Source organism: Neolamprologus brichardi, chromosome 1, assembly GCF_056152115.1.
Source record: "Neolamprologus brichardi isolate AB-2024 chromosome 1, ASM5615211v1, whole genome shotgun sequence".
NCBI lineage: Eukaryota > Metazoa > Chordata > Actinopteri > Cichliformes > Cichlidae > Neolamprologus > Neolamprologus brichardi.
The window spans coordinates 36,669,817-36,685,228 of NC_142104.1; the positions used below are offsets into that span (position 1 = coordinate 36,669,817).

Below are 15,412 nucleotides of genomic sequence, written 5' to 3' on the forward strand. Positions count from 1 at the left end.
TGGAAGAGAGACAGAGGTTAATAACAGATATGATTCAACACAGAGAGGTCTGTTAATACATAGTGAGCGAGAAAGGTGACTGGAAAGGAAAAACTCAATGCATCATGGGAATCCCCTGGCAGCCTACATCTATTGCAGCATAACTAAGGGAGGATTCAGGGTCACCTGGTCCAGCCCTAACTATATGCTTTAGCAAAAAGGAAAGTTTGAAGCCTAATCTTAAAAGTAGAGATAGTGTCTGTCTCCTGAATCCAAACTGGAAGCTGGTTCCACAGAAGAGGGGCCTGAAAACTGAAGGCTCTCCCTCCCATTCTACTTTTAAATACTCTAGGAACAACAAGTAGGCCTGCAGAGCAGGAGCGAAGTGCTCTAATAGGGTGATATGGTACTACAAGGTCATTAAGATAAGATGGGGCCTGATTATTTAAGACCTTGTATGTGAGGAGCAGGATTTTGAATTCAATTCTGGATTTAACAGGAAGCCAATGAAGGGAAGCCAAAACAGGAGAAATATGCTCTCTCTTTCTAGTCCCTGTCAGTACTCTTCCTGCAGCATTTTGGATTAGCTGAAGGCTTTTCAGTGAGTTTTTTGGACATCCTGATAATAATGAATTGCAGTAGTCCAGCCTGGAAGTAATAAATGCATGAACTAGTTTTTCAGCGTCACTCTGAGACAGGATATTTCTAATTTTAGAGATGTTGCGCAAATGGAAGAACGCAGTCTTACATATTTGTTTAATATGTGTGTTGAAGGACATATCCTGGTCAAAAATGACTCCAAGGTTCCTCACAGTGTTACTGGAGGCCAAGGTAATGCCATCCAGAGTAAGAATCTGGTTAGATACCATATTTCTAAGCTTTTCAGCGCCGAGTACAATGACCTCAGTTTTATCTGAGTTAAGAAGCAGAAAGTTAGCGGCCATCCAGGTCTTTATGTCCTTAAGACATTCCTGCAGTTTAACTAATTGGTGTGTGTTATCTGGCTTCATGGACAGATAGAGCTGGGTGTCATCTGCATAGCAGTGAAAATGTATGCTATGTCTTCTAATGATGCTGCCTAGGGGAAGCATGTATAATGTAAACAGAATTGGTCCTAGCACTGAACCCTGTGGAACTCCATAATTAACCTCAGTGTGTGAAGAGGACTCTCCATTTACATGCACAAATTGGAGTCTATTAAAAAGATATGATACAAACCACTGCAGCACAGTACCTGTAATACCTACAGCATGTTCTAATCGCTCTAACAGGATATTATGGTCAACAGTATCGAACGCTGCACTGAGGTCTAGCAGGACAAGCACAGAGATGAGTCCACTGTCAGAGGCCATAAGAAGATCATTTGTAACCTTCACTAAAGCTGTTTCTGTGCTGTGATGAACTCTGAAACCTGACTGAAACTCTTCAAATAAACCATTCCTCTGCAGATGATCTGTTAGCTGTTTGACAACTACTCTTTCAAGGATTTTTGATATGAAAGGAAGGTTGGAGATTGGCCTATAATTAGCTAAGACTGCTGGGTCTAGAGATGGCTTTTTGAGTAAAGGTTTGACTGCAGCCACCTTGAAGGCCTGTGGTACATAGCCGATTATTAGAGATAGGTTGATCATATATAAGATCGAAGAATTAATCAATGGCAGGACTTCTTTGAGCAGTTTTGTAGGAATGGGGTCTAAAAGACACGTTGATGGTTTGGAGGAAGTAATTATTGAAGTTAACTCAGAAAGATCGATTGGAGAAAAAGAGTCTAATTTAACATCAATGGTACTAAGAGTAGCTGTTCACTGCAATACATTAACCGATTTTCATGTTTTAATCCTATAGTGTAGTTACTACAGCAGCATGTTAACTGTAACTCTATCAGTACTTGGTTATGGTTAAAGAAAGTACCTGCACCAGTGCCTGGAGTGCTTTTACTTTTAATGACTCAGTGAAATCTCCGTTCGTATTTATTGGTGAGTTCAACAAAATACTGTTGTGTATGTAACTTAACTATCAGTTAGGTGACATAAATTAAACGTGACATGTGACAGGATGATGAAATGAACATAATATAGAGGAAAATTAAAAGTACTGGAATTTATTTTTTCAAGGTTTTGCCTTATTAGAGAAAAGCATCCTGTCTTGGGTCACTGATGGATTTTGATATTGAATTAAAATCATAACCTAAAAAGGTCGATTTAAAGAAAGCAATTAATTACCTGCCATGGCATGCACAATAAAAGGTTTGGCAGAGTTAAGATCCCTGTGTGAAAATATCACACTAATGGAGTCTAGACTAAGATAAGTGGTGGCTAAGCAGTGAAGTGTAATGTCAGACGATTCGAACCAAAGTGACGGGTGAAAGCAGATGCCAAATGCCAGCCCTTAAAGAGGTTGGCTAAAATCCCAGTAAGATTCATGAACAGGAAGACAGAAAACAGAGTGCGTATGAGGACAACATTCCTATCTGAGCTTTTGAGAAGCTTTAAATACTCAGTAAGAACATTTTGGAATTTTTCAGTGTGTTCATTAAAACAGTTTCCATTGAGCAATCTTTAAAATGTGACATAATTTATATGTTAAAATAAGTTGATAAGCATAGAGAAAGTTTTTGTACGTCTAGAGAGATCCTATGATTGTGCCAAGAGAGGAGCTACATAAAGAATTCAGGGGTGACCGACAAGTATTTGAGGATGGTGGAGAACACGTAGGAGAGTAGCAAAACAGTTGTGAGGTGTACGAGTGACAGGTGGGTTCAAGCTGGGGTGAGATTAAGGACATGCTCTGGATTGAGGATCTGCTCTGAGCCCCCTTTCGTTTGCAACAGTGACGGTGTGATCTGTAGGGAAACTAGGGACCAGGTGGAAGACAGCAAGGAGAGGAGAGGTGGAGGTGTGCTCGGGAGAGAAGAAGTCAAAAGAAGCAAGACAGAGATGCAGAGAAAATAAAGGTAGATGGTTTAAATGCTTGGGGTCATCAGCCAAAGTGATGCTCAGTGCACAAGAGAGGTTGAAGAAAGGTCAGGCAGGGTGGAGTCATAACTTGTCAGGGTGATTTGTGACAGAAGAATAGCTGCATGAGTGAAAGGGAAGACAAAATGGTAATGAGACTTTTAATGATGAATAATTTGGAGAGAGCAAAACTAGATGTTTCAGCGTACACACACACACACACACACACACACACACACACACACACACACACACACACACACACACACACACACACACAGGTATTTTGGTAAACATAGCCTTTTCTGTGTGGTTTGGATCACTGAAAATCAGTGTTGGGTAAGTTATTTTAAATGAGTAGCTTAACTAACATAACTAGTTACTTCTATCAAAAGTAACTGAGTTACTTCAAGTTACTCGTTACTTTCAAAGTAACTAGTTACTAGGCAAAGTAACTTTGGTTTTACTCTCATTAATGTGTTGTTTCCCTAACTGGATACCCAGCAAAGATGCCAGTCTTCTAGCTTGCTTTTGACTAGAGACCGGCCCACCATTATAGGAAAAACCATAAAGTCTTTGAATGAAAACAAACGCTGTTGTGACAGTGATGTACACTGTGTTGTTGGTATATATGTATCAATCTAATAAACTTAAACCTACACCATCCTCCCTATTCTGGTATTCGAAACAGTCCTTAGCCGAAACCCAAAGACTGCTTGGTTGAGTTAACTTCCTGAACTATCTACAACACATGGTGGAGACCTGAAATTAAGACAGAGAAGACTAGAGGTGATACATGACAATTACTGAATATTAAAAATAATAAATGACAGATTTAGATATTTTCATAAACTATTTATTTACCACATCAATAAACAGCATGGCAGGGCAAAATATTTTTCCTAACATGGCAACTTTTAAAAAGTGAGAGAAGACAGAAAGACAGGTGAGAAAGAATAAAACTGAACTGACTTTTTGATGACATTTTACACAAAGTACTGGTACAGAATCTAGAAAATGTGGGAAAAATACTGGCATCATATACAGTACTTACTTCTTAAGAAATTATGATGGGACCCTGAAAACAAATTACAATGCAACTGTACAATAATGGATTTCTATACATTTCATATACATATTATAGGAAAAGCCATAAAGCCTTTATAATAAACTTAAACGTACACCACTTGTCCCTATTCTGGTATTCTAAACAATACTTAGCAAAAATATAAAACAACCTAATTTATAATTACATATACCTCACTAATAGGGTTGCCAACTCCCAGCAAAAAAAGAAAAGAAAGAAAAATAGGGAACCACTCCCCCACCCTCTGCCTCAAGATGCTTAATTGACAAAACCAATTTTAATTTAATGCACGTATAAAACAAATGCACAGACATCTATTATTTTTCTCCAGTAATTAAATAGATTCAACATCTTTCTTCAACAGAATTGCAGACAGCACAGATGGTACCTTCCCAAAGGGAAGAATACTATAACTTACTAGGGTATATTAGACCAAATATTTACTGAATACAGTAATGGATTTCTATACATTTTACTTCAGATGAAAACGTTTGTTGTAAGATTCAGATAGTTATTTAGTAAAAACTAGACATTTTAAATGAGAATAAGAAAGAAAAGTATTTCCTTGTGCCCCCCTCTCCCTGTTAATGCCCTACCTGGCCCCCCTGGCAAACCTTTGCTAGACCCGCCCCTGCACAGTTACCAGCTGTCAGCTACTTAGAAAAGGATCCTGGTGTTATTTGTCTCTCAGAAACAGTTCATAACTTCCCTTCAACTCATTCATGTCACCTAAAAGGTAAACCTGTTTCTCCATCACCTGTTCAGCTCTGATGATTCAGTAAGGACATCTCCTGGTTTCATCTTCATGTTTCCCTCTCACCAGATATACAAACCGATATCATGACCAGCAGCTTTACAGCTGTGGCTCCAGCAAACATCAGCTAATACTAGAAAGTAATATTAAATAAATTCTAACAACAGCTGATCAAGCTTTAACGTGTTGCTGTTGCTTAGCACGACATCCGCTGGTTTCTTCTTTCTGGCGCATATTGGGCGATAAACAAACAAGAGAGACGGAACATGCGTCAGAAAAGCTGATCAGCTGATCATTGATCAGTTTCATGATTGAAGTAGCAACAGGAGAGGGAGGGGGGAGAATGAGAGGAGAGGAAACAGCTTTCGTGCCAAGACAAATCACTTTTCAGCTCAATACGAAACGCATAATATTTTCTCTGAATACGAGATGATTCTGTTTTTACGGTATGGTTGGCAACTCTAATAACTATTCTTATGAATAAAATAACGTTCAACCTCAGTAACATCATAGCATCCAACCATCAGTACATAAACTCCATCATGCTAGCTAGTACGCAGTACGAGTTATTGTAACTGACTGTAAAAAGTCAGCACAACGTAAATAAACTCCACCTAAACTTGGTTTATATCTGACCCAGATAAACTGCAGGGTGGCTGTAGCTCAGGAGGTGGAGCAGGTCACCTACTGATCGGAAGGTTAGTGGTTCGATCCTTGGCTCCTCCAGTCTGCATGTCATGTATCCTTGGGCAAGATACTAACCCCAAGTTGCTCTCCGATGCGTCCATCAGAGTATGAATGTGTGTGAATGTAGTTAGATAGCACTAACTACACAGGTCATAACTTCTTACCTGAAGTTCAGTTCACCGCCTCGGGTCTCTGCTCCTCCTGCCTTTCCGTCATCCGCCTGCCAGCGTGTTGCATCTGCTGGCCTCCACCACTTGCTAATGTTACTGAGTCTGTGGAAGCTCCGCGATAGCCACCACCAAACAACTGAGTTATTTTTACACATCTGCCAGCAGCTGGCCAATCCACCACCTTTCAGTGTTTATACCGTTATGGAAAAAAAGGAACAAAATAAAACAAAACATCAGCCCATAAAAATGAAAAATCACCATCGGCCCACCGGGTCCAGCTATGGCTGCATATGTGTTTTGTAGTCATTTGTTTTTGTAGAGGGCTAGCAAAACAACCATTTTCAAGAGCATTGCCACGAGTGTGACATCATTCATTGGGGGTGGCTGTAGCTCAGGAGGTAGAGCAGGTCACCTACTGATCGGAAGGTTGGAGGTTCGATCCCAGGCTCCTCCAGTCTGCATGCCAACTATCCTTGGGCAAGATACTAACCCCAAGTTGCTCTCCGATGCGTCCATCGGAGTATGAATGTGTGTGAATGTAGCTAGAAAAAGCACTAAGTACAGATAAAGTGCTTGTGAGAATGGGTGTGACTGGGTGAATGTGGCATGTTGTATAGAGCGCTTTGAGTACTCCGGGAGAGTAGAAAAGCGCTATATAAGAATCAGTCCATTTACCATTCCAAGGTCCGTGTTCCAATTTTCGAGGTAAGTCAAACGCAACACACGAAGTAACAAATAACGACCCTATCTAAATCCCAATAATGATTAACACGTTCCTGATTTTGGCATAATGACTAGTTACTGTGCTTGTTACCACAATAATAACATAGTTACTGTAGCACGTTACTTAATAACGCGTTAGGCCCTACACTGCTGAAAAGTGAGTTTTTACCAAGCCGATGGGGTATTGCTATCACAATCCCAAGTGGGTGGGTCCATGGAATAACTGGATAATGAAGCAAGGTAGTTGCAAGTTTCAAGTAGATACCATAAGAATATATACTTAAAATCTTGTATGAGTTCAAAGCTCAGTGTCAAGAGATTTATTCTAAAGACACTTCTTCAGCTAAGAATCTAAAGGTAGATGACACTCAGCATCCTCGAAATGAAGGTCACTGATTACATTTATCTTATTTTTTGACATCAGACTAAGTTTATGGGCTTTTGATAGGCCATCATTTCTGTAGTTAGGTTTACAACTCCACCTGTTCCCAGTTTTAAGAAATGCCTGCATACGGACCCTCACTGGGAGTGACAAGGACAGACAAGAACTGAAATTACAATATCGGAGGGACATCTGAGGTTGAGTAGTTTGGACAAAAACTTTGAGGGCAAGGCTGAGATGGTTTGGACATGTGCAGATGAGGGATAAATAAGGAGCTGCCAGGCAGGTATGAAAGAGGAAGACTTCAGAGAACATTCATGGATTTTATGGGCATTCCATGATACAGCTTGTGACCATAGGGTTGCATCCTCAGCACCATCCTCTACACCCCTGTTCACCCACAACTGTGTCGCCTATAAGCAGCCTCGTCCCCTCCAGTGATGCAACGAGGCCGCTTATAGGAGGGAGGCGGCCGGTCTGGTGTCATAGTGTGAGGACAGCAACCTCACCCTCGACACTGATATGACAAAGGAGATAATAGTGGACACGAGGAAGAAGAAGAGGCCTCACCAGCCGCTGTTTATCCGGGAGCGTAAAGTGGAGAGGGTGAGCAGCTTTAGGTACCTGGGCGTCTACATTAATGAGGACCTAACCTGGAACACTGAACACCACACAGCTGGTCAGGAAGGCTCAGCAGCAGCTGTATTTCCTGAGGAGGCTGAGGAAATTTGGTATGTCGGCCAAAATCCTCAGCAGCTTCTACAGCTGCACTGTGGAGAGATTACATAAACTGACCAGCTGCATCACGGCATGGTATGGAAGCACTACTGCTATGGACCGCAAATGACTGCAGACTGCTCCGCTGCCCTCTCTGCAGAGCATCTACCATCCCAGAGTCCAGAGGAAAGTTGCCTCCATCCTCATCCTCCTTCTTCCCCACTGCTATCAGACTCCTGAACAGCTGACCTACCTCAACTGCAATTTGCACATCCGGACACTTTGCACACTAAGTTCACTTTGCACATTAAGCTACTTGTACATCCATCTACATCGACATGTGCATACCTCACTTGTCTTCACTTACCTATTTTTGTACTTATTTATTTATCTTACATTATTTTTTATCCTTATTTTTATCTTTATTCATCTTGTTCTTTTAACCCTTACCGTACTTGGCATTTGTGTATGTACAGCAAAGGAAGAATTTCATTGCACAGAGAAATGCTATTTCTTGTGTACATATGACAATAATGAATCGTGAGTCATAGGTGAGTGTAGGGACATGCATCAACCGGTAAATTGAAAGCTTCGCTTTTATACTCAGCTCTCTCTTCACCTCGATGCACCGGTACAGCGTCCACATCACAGGATCAAGTCAAGGTTTAGTTCATTCTAAATTTTAATAAGTGTATTCTGCTTGAATCAGTAAAGAATCAGTTAAGTAGGACATGAGTAGAGAAAAGGAAGGAAAAAAAACAGATCTATTTTCTGTTGCCCACATTGTAGCAGGAGACTTTGCCTCTATGGGGTTAAAGTGGGATTCAGCAAGTGGGAAACCCTAAAATTGGCTGTAATGGCTCAGTGCACAGGCTGTGATCAGCTGACCTGTGCTGCTGCTTTGAGGTTTACTGCTCTTTGTGGATTTACACGCTGAATTCCATAAAATATAAGCAGATGTTTCCTCTTCATCTTAATTTCAAATGCTGCACACAAACAGTTGCTGACGTTTGTTGAGTTGATCTAAATGTTGCATTCAAAATGACCCACCACTTAAAAAAACATTACTACCTTTACTCTTTCTCTTCTTTTGTAGGGCCATCTAAAAGCTGAAGTACCCCATGGACATGTGCACTCCTTCCAAAAAAAACTACATTAGCCCAGATTAAGTTGTATATAGCATTTGTATTCTATTTTTATCTTATTGTATATTTTATTCTATTTTATTCTACTGTATATAGTATTTTATTTTATTCTATTCTGTACAGTTGTGTACTGTATTTATTCTTATTGTATTCTAATTTTTGCTTCATAACTTTTGCACTGTCCACTTCCTGCTGTGACAAAACAAATTTCCCACGTGTGGGACTAATAAAGGTTATCTTATCTTATCTTATCTTATCTTATTAACCTGTGACTATGGCACACAGTTAATACCTGAACAGGAGTGCCTTTCATGTATTACTGATTAGCCATGGTTTAATGTTCGAAGCCCAGTAACGTAAAATAAAAACTCCCATCAAATGCCTTTAACCAAAAGTAGCAAGTCTATTTTAAAACAATTAAGAAGCAGAAAGTACAGCTATGTGTTGAAAAAAATGCATGGAGTAAAAGTAAAAAGTAAAGAGCAGATAGCTGAAAATTCTCTTGAGTACAGTAAGGGGGAGGGAACTAGATATACACTCCAGACTGGATTAAATTTACTACGACAGATCAAAAATCAGAACACCTTCCTAAAAAACACAAATCCAAAGGCTAACCTGAAGTCAGAACAGGTTACTTTTAATTTAAGTGTAATCGCTTGAATAGCTTTTGACAAACGAGAATTATGACCTTTGTTTTTTCATTGTTTGCATGTTCAGCCATGCTTTCTTTTCCTCCAGCAGTGTTTGCTAAGGCGATCATGTGACATACAGCGATACTGCGCTCCCAACATTACGCTGTGGCATTTTCCTCACATGCCACCACCACCATGTCCCACCGGCACCAATTTTCATTCATAATGATGATCATGTGCGGCATTGAAGGATGAGGATTTCAGCAGCTTTTGTCTTGGCACTGTCCCAGCACTTTGAGTCCTGATGTGCAGTCATAATTATGCTGTTCATGCTAAATGCCTATTGTGTAAAAATGCAGTGCAGCTGCCAACAAAAGCAGAAAATTTAGGGATTTTTTTTTCCATCAACAAGCAATAAATAATTGCATACAATATGGGTTATGCTAAAAATATATCCCAACTGAAGGCATAATACTGGGAGAAATGTATGGAATAAAACAATAATGCAGGATGACATGTACTGGCAGCTGCAAGCGGTCAGCCACAGATTAAGAAGGGGCATTAAGAGGATTTGGGTTTCTTGGAGGAGAATAGCTGCGGTTTATGAAATTATTAAATATGGTTCAAAATAAAGAACCTAAAATTGTTCTAAACTTAGTAATTTATCAAAAACATGGAGCAGTTCATTTTCAGTATTCATTAATTCAAAACATTGCAAAATAATGAGCTGAATCACACAAGCAGTTCTACCTTACTGTCATGGTCCTGCGTCATTTCAACCCAGCGTTCTTAGTTCTCTTGTGTTTCTGTATTTTGTTCTCTGTTTACGCTTTGGTTCCAAGGTTGTTCAGTTTAGTTTATTAGATTTCCCCCTCATGTCTTTACCCTGTGTCCTCCTCCACGTAGCTCAGTTCCCATGCCTCGTTCCCCTCATGTTTTATTCCATGTTTTCCCCAGCCCGTTATGTTTGAGCTCTCCCCGTGTTCTCTCCTCCCTTCCTGTCTGCGCTCAGTGTACTTCCTGTTTTTACTTTGACAGTCTCCCGTCTTTTTCCTGCCGTGTCTCGTCATTATTATCAGTGTCACCTGTGTTCCCCCTGTGCCCCCACTTCCCTCGTTAACCCTCTGTGTATTCATGTCCGAGTCTCCCTCAGTTCTGTGTCGCGTTCTCCCTCGTAGCTGTGTGACTTTCCCTGTGAGTTTAGTTTTCCCAGTTTTCAAATTCGGTTCTTTTTTAAATTCTTTTACCGACAGAGAAAGACCCAACTCAGTGTGGTCAAGCTCAAAAAATCATCTTTATTTTACATTTCCGGAAAAGGGGAGCTGTAGACACTATCAAGCACCCACAGGTCTAAAAACATGACAAGCCAAAGTCTTATGTATATTTCCCTTCTACGTCACACACAGTCACACACAATTTCGATCAAAACAACTCTGGAGTGCACCCTGCCTAGTTTCATTTTCTGTCTACACCTCTTCCTGTTCTCTGCAAAAGCATGCAGTTTCCTGTCAGCCTCCGACCTAGTTTATACTCAAAGTTGGCCCTCTCTTAAACTGGAAGCAAACTATATTAAAAACAAGTGACAATAAGCACTAAATAAGCACTAACATTTATTTCCGTAACACAGTTTAACTTGGTGCTGATTTCTATATCGCCTCTTCACGTTCTGTTAATAAAGCTACATTTTGAGTTAAGTCCCTGTTTTGGTGAATTGCGCTTGAGTTTAATTCCTGCCTGCACACAGCTGGATCAGAAGAACGCCACCACGACCTGGACTCAGCAGTTCACAATCCCTCCGCTGAGCTCCGGGCGGTTTTAATCTACGCGGTGGAGTATCACTGTCAGGAATGGGTAGCACTGCCAGGGGAGGAATATCGGGAGGTACTAGCCATCCGTTTACAGAGGATGGTTTCTGGACTTCCATGGCTGTTCGGCGCGCTACACCCCCACATCCAGGACTTCCTCGTCTTCACCGTACGCATCCGCCCGGAGCTGCCTCTCCTGCATGAAGAGTTGGAGGATGTTCAGCCTAGTCCGCTGGAGGATTTGCGGCCCGGCTCGTCTCCTCCCCCCTCTCGGATGACTGAGCTAGCGTCCCCGTTAGCTCAGTCATCTACTCAACCACCAACTCCACTCTCACCACCACCACTATCGCCAATAGTTCAGTTTCCAATGTCCCCGCTACCTGTAGCTCAGTTTCCAGTGTCCCCGCTACCTGTAGCTCAGTTTCCAGTGTCCCCGCTACCTGTAGCTCAGTCTCCTGCTCAGCTCCCTGTAGCACAGCCATTAGCTCCGTCATCTGCAGCTACCTTTGCACCTGAACCATTAGCCCAGTCACCTTCAGTTCAGTCCCCTGTAGCAGGTCAGTCAGCTACACATTCATCCAGGGGTCCCAACACCCTCTGGCCCTGCATCTGCTCCTACTGGAGGCTTGAGTGAGCAAATCCAGCACTCTGCGGCTCCCGCGCTGCCATGTGTCTCCGCTGGAGGGTCCGTGGGGCCGCTGGAGGGTCCGTGGGGCCGCTCCAGCCGTCCGCTCCAGCCGTTCCTCGTCTCCGCTGGGCATTCAGGAGAACCGCTCTAGCCGTTCCTTGTCTCCGCTGGGGGTTCAGGAGAACCGCTCCAGCCGTTCCTCGTCTCCGCTGGAGGGTCCGAGGGGCCACCGTCTGGTCCTGTCCTGTCTGGTCCTGTGCCCACCAAGCCTCGACCAGTACACCCGACGCCTATGAGTCGCCGCTGTCTTCCACGCGGCCGGCCTCCGGACCTGCTCGGTTACCCGTGCTGCTGCGACTTTTCTCGGGTTCGGCCCACTGAGACTTCAACCTATGACCTTATGATTAGCCCAGCTCCTCAGTTTGATTTTGGGCCCCTGCTGCTGGACCTTTGATTTCTTTAGACTGCTTCCATAGACTCCAGCATTTTTGGTTTGTATTGTTTTGCACGTTTCTGGACCCAGTTTTGGACTCATGCTCCTTGTGTTTCGTTTAGTTTTGGTTTTTCCTGCCGTGTCTCATTATTATTATCAGTGTCACCTGTGTTCCCCGTGTGCCCCCGCTTCCCTCGTTAACCCTCTGTGTATTTATGTCCGATTCTCCCTCAGTTCTGTGTCACATTCTCCCTCTTAGCTGTGTGACTTTCCCCGTGAGTTTAGTTTTCCCAGTTTAGCTTTGTGCTGACTTCTGTATCGCCTCTTCCCGTTCTGTTAATAAAGCTACATTTTGAGTTAAGTCCTCGTTTTAGTGAATTGCGCTTGGGTCTAATTCCTGCCTGCACACCGCTGGATCATGACACTTACTGTTACATGCATGACAACACTCTATATCAAAAAGTAACATCTAAATACCAAAACAAGGCATATATATGGTATTTGATAATAAATAAATTCTCCATAACATCGCTTAAAAAAGTAGTACCTTAAAAAGTCAGTGGGTAGACACTGTGTACTGACATGGGATTAAAAACAATAAAACTAATTTATTCTTCTTTCTTGTGATGTTTAAATAATTGCAACTTGTGACATTTTTTCCAATTGAAATTAACAGTTGGAAGGAAATGGTATTTAAGTTTGTTCCTCAATGCTAAAGCAGGATGAAGAAAATCAAGAAAAAAGAAGAAAAGAACATCCAGCTGTCCTCCTACAGCTCTCACATCTCTGTACTGTCCCTCCAAACGAGCACAGGGATATGCACAAGCTTCATTTTGCAGTGTTATTATGAGAAGAAACATGCATACTCATGCCAGTAGTCTGAAAACATGTGCTTGGCCAGAGACTCGCATGAAAGGCAAGATCTAGAGCCAATAATAGGTGCACAGTTCAAGTTTATTCCTATACCACTACAATTACCATAACCTAAAAGGTTATTAAATGCCTAAAAAAAAACACACAGCTGAATCAAAAGTGCTCAGCCATGTGTGATATGGATAACTGTCAATATCTCTAGGGGGATTCCGAATATTGATGATAAATGAAGGTAGAGTGTTGACAAAACAGCTGATTATTACTGGCAACAAAGTTTAAGTTAGAAAGTTGGAAAAAAGGTCAACATTTGCAACACTGAACTTGGCAAGCATAGTTTGTGGAAATGGAATTTAATTTGTTAAAATGCAAAATAAAAAGATATTCCAAGCTGGCCTGTAAACCAAGCTACATTATTGATACATGGTAGCATAGCAAACTGCACGAATGAAGATGGCTAATGCAACAAAAGACTCTAGAAATATATTGAATGGCTTTGGGTTGAATTTGCCTTTGTTAAACTTAAATTTACTTTGAAGAACTAACTTACTGTTATTTACACTCTGATTTACATTATCTTAGCATGCCCAGTTTACGTAACGGATTGTTAGCGTATTGTTACCGGATTGTTAACGGAGACGGATGCAGTTTCCTAGGAGTACATAATAAGCGGTCCTTTCAGCGACAATAACTGAATGTGGCCACAAGACGGCAGTGAGATAAAGGTTCAAGTATAACACACAGTGAAATGTAACCTGCCACGCTCCTCGACTTGTGCAAAAATTGGGGGGGGGGGGGGGGGGGTAGAGAAAGAACATGATATATATAATATATACATTAGGTGAATGTGCAGTAGTAGCATGTATGCAGTAAGCAGGTGAATTCTGTACATCAAGTGAATTCAATAAGAATAGACAGTCTGACTATTTTACAGAATAGACAATATGAACATATTTAAAAGTAATGGAATTTGAAATGTACATTGTGCCGATGGGTTTAGAGAGTCTGGAAGAGAGTCCTGTGTCAGTCATGTGGGGACCACCGACTTCGCCAGGGACTCGTTGAAGATGGAAGTGAACACACCTGCTAGCTGGTCAGCACAGCAGTGCAGCAGACGGCCGGTGATGCCGTCTGGCCCCGCCGCTTTCCTTGTGTTCACTCTCCTCAATGCCACTCGGACGTCATGCTCCGCGATGCTGGTCACCGGTCTCTCGCTGATGACGTCACTGTCCTCGATAGTCAGGCGGTAGATAGCATTAGCCGCCTGTCTAACCTCGAAACGGGCAGAGAACTGGTTCAGCTTGTTGGTGAATGCAGAGTCGGCGTTGATCGGCGCAGTGTCCCTGGCTTTGTAGTCCGTAATGGTGCGTAGTCCGTGCCACATACTCCGTGTGTCGCCCCGGTACCGGTGTTTGGCATCTCTCACCGCGCGCCGCATGACGCCACTTTGTAGGCGCTCATATTGCAAGTGGCGAGACCCGCGTTGTAGGTGGAAGCCCTGGCGTTCACTGCAGCGGGGATCGATCTGTCCACCCACAGTTTCTGGTTTGGTAATGTGGTGACTCTCGCAGTGGGGATAATCTCCTCCGCTAGCATATTGACGAAGCATACTGTTACTTCCGTAAACTCGTTGATGTCGACTGCGCATGCTCTGAACATGTCCCAGTCGACGTCGTTGAGTGCGTCCTGTAGCGTAGCTTCTGATTGGGAAGACCAATGTTTCACCTCCCTCGTGGTCACTTCTTCCCTCTGAATGTTTTGGAGGAATGAGGAAGATGGCGTTGTGGTCTGACTTCCCAAAAGCCGGGTGTGAGACAGCTTTGTAGCCCTGCTTGTATGGCATGTAGGAGGGATCCAAAATTCGATCCCCCCTCGTCGGACACGAGACATGCTGGTAAAAGTTCGGCATGACTTGTCCGAGGTTCGCTTTATTAAAGTCTCCTGCTACAATGAGGGCTGCGCCCGGGTCCTTGTTTTGAAGCGAACTCAGCACATCATGTAGTTCGGACAAAGCCATACCTGTGTCCGCTTGGGGTGGGTGGTAGACCACAGTGGCGATGACCGAGGTGAACTCATGGGGCAGATAGAAAGGGTGGCACTTAATGGTCAGGAATTCCAGATGTGGCGAGCAGCCGCTGGAAAGAGTAGAAATGCTCCTGGCATCACACCACTTTCTGTTTACCATGAAACACACTCCTCCACCTTTGGTTTTGTTTGACTTTGCCTTTCTGTCTGCGCGGAGCACAAAGAATGAATCCGACGGAGTTACGTCCTGGTCCGGCACGGTGGGGGTCAGCCATGTCTCCGTGAAGCACAGAATGTTGCCTGATTTCACGTTGGAAGGTGACTCTTGCTCTTAGGTCATCGAGCTTGTTCTCCAGGGATTGTACGTTGGCCGTGGTGCGCGATGCGTCTGCTGTCTCAGCTCTCAGTTCAGTCTCTGTTC

General features: G+C 42.8%; 1 pseudogene; it reads right to left on the minus strand.

Moving 5' to 3' along the window:
* Positions 1–14,388: 14,388 nt before the first annotated feature.
* Positions 14,389–15,183, minus strand: LOC148106468 (uncharacterized; annotated as a pseudogene).
* Positions 15,184–15,412: the final 229 nt, after the last annotated feature.